At 39.2% G+C, this 2,148-nt stretch overlaps 1 protein-coding gene across 1 annotated transcript in view; it reads left to right on the top strand.

Annotated features, from left to right (window-relative positions):
- Positions 1 to 2,148, top strand: part of FMO4 (flavin containing monooxygenase 4) — a 27,145-nt gene that overhangs the window by 10,606 nt on the left and 14,391 nt on the right. The gene's annotated exons all lie outside the window — the stretch shown is intronic.

Raw genomic sequence — 2,148 nt, 5'->3', positions numbered from 1 at the left:
TATTGATTTTATCTCTAAATAAATAGGAAGAAAATAAGGACTCCTCTCTTCTGCTGCTGCTCAAGTTTTACTCAGATAAATCATTAAAATACTGAACTGGGGACGGGTGCAGTGGCTCACACCTGTAATCGTAACACTTTGGGAGGCCAAGGCAGGCAGATCGCTTGTTGTCAGGTGTTCGAGACCAGTCTGGCCAACATGGTGAAACTCCGTCTCTGCTAAAAGTACAAAAATTAGCTGGGTGTGGTGGTGTGCACCTGTGATCCCAGCTTCTCAGGAGGCTGAAGTGTGAGAATTGCTTGAACCTGGGAGGCAGAGGTTGCAGTGAGCCAAGATCATGCCACTGCACTCTAGTCAGAGCCACAGAGTGAGACTCCGTCTCAAAAATGAAATAAAATAAAATAAAATACTGAATTTGCTGATTCATCCTCTAAATGCCAAACTCTCATTCAGGATGAAATTTTGACTTTTTTTAAGAGAGAAAAAAAGAATTTTGTTCACGAAGTCCATTGGGAAAAAAAAAAATCTAGACATCTCAACCACAGAAATTATAATAAGGCAAAACTAATTTTCCTAAATTTCCCAAAGCACCAGGCATTGTAACTCATCTCTTTCTCACCAGGAATAAAACACGACTGTTTCTTCCTTCTACTGAAAGATTCAAATGTCTCAAGGCAAAGTCTATATTGCCACCTTTGTGAGTTTGCATAAGTTACTTAACTTCTCTAAGAAGATGATAAATCAATATTAATAGACCTCCTGTCATGGGACTTGGCCTACTGAAAGTAACAGACATGGTTACCACACCAGTCATTGCATGAGGTCCAGGGGTGTTGGTGACAAGTGAGTGTTTGTCTTTCACTTTTAGACCACTGTGTGTAGCATCACGAAGCGTCCAGACTTCTCCGAAACTGGTCAGTGGGATGTTGTCACAGAGACAGAGGGCAAGCAAAATAGAGCTGTCTTTGATGCTGTTATGGTGTGCACTGGACATTTCCTGAATCCCCATTTACCTTTGGAAGCCTTTCCTGGTGAGTCATTTCTACCTGAGACCATGCCTATGTGTCTGGGTTCTTCTAGAAGTAAACTTACTGATTTGCAGTTGAAAATACCTCCCCATGATTATAGATAGCTTTATATTCACTCTCAAAAATGATATGTGCAAAATTACTTTAAAAGGTGTATAAGGCACTATGTAGGTGGTGTCGGGTCTTATTTATTAATATAAATGTTGTTATTATTGTTTGAGCTTTCTAATGTGTGTCTAATTGAAATTCAGTGATCAAGTAAGGCTCAAAACAACCAGGTCTGTCATGAAAAAGAAGAGGCTTTGATTTTAGGGATTAAATTACAGGTAATTTGAATCAGGACTGGCCTGTAATAGAACATACAGGAAATGAGAGTATATTTTTTTTTTTGAAGAAACAAACCAGAAATTAAACATGTAAAGCAATATATTCAACCTTCTCTAGAGTTGGAGGTTCTTGGACAAATAAAAATTTAAAAAGAAAAAAAAGCAATATATTCACCCTTCAAAACAGTCAACACAATAATCGTACAATTCTTCGGCCGGGCATAGTGGTTTATGCCTGTAATCCCAGCACTTTGGGAGGCCGAGGCAGGGAGATCACTTGAGGCCAGGAGTTGGAGACCAGCCTAGGCATCATGCTGAAACCCTGTCTTTACTAAAAATACAAAAATTATCTGGGCATGGTGGCTCACACCAGTAATCCCAGCTACTCAGGAGGCTGAGGCACGAAAATTGCTTGAACCTGGAGGGGTGGCGGTTGCAGTGAGCAAAGATCATGCCACTGCACTTCAGCCTGGGCCACAGAGTGAGACTCTGTCTCAAAAGTAAATGAACAAATAAATAAATAATCATACAACTCTTAAACCAGGGCTATCCACAAAAAGGAGTTTTAGAACCTTCCATTTGGAAATGCTTTTCACTGTGACAGCATATTCTTTTTAATAGACTCATGACTGTCAAATTGCCATCATTTGAGGTCAAAACCGATTATTTGAAAAGTCAAAAGCTATTCAAATTCAGTTGAGGGAAATAAAATTAATCAATTGAGGATTACTAAAATGTAATAAAGCTACTCTTTGTTACATATTAGTGGCCCTAACGGCAATTGAATAGGTGAG

The sequence above is a fragment of the Mandrillus leucophaeus genome, unplaced genomic scaffold (assembly GCF_000951045.1).
Source record: "Mandrillus leucophaeus isolate KB7577 unplaced genomic scaffold, Mleu.le_1.0 Scaffold975, whole genome shotgun sequence".
In the NCBI taxonomy this organism is placed as follows: domain Eukaryota; kingdom Metazoa; phylum Chordata; class Mammalia; order Primates; family Cercopithecidae; genus Mandrillus; species Mandrillus leucophaeus.
Note: the sequence above shows the minus strand (reverse complement) of the source record. Positions and strands in the feature narration are given on the sequence as shown.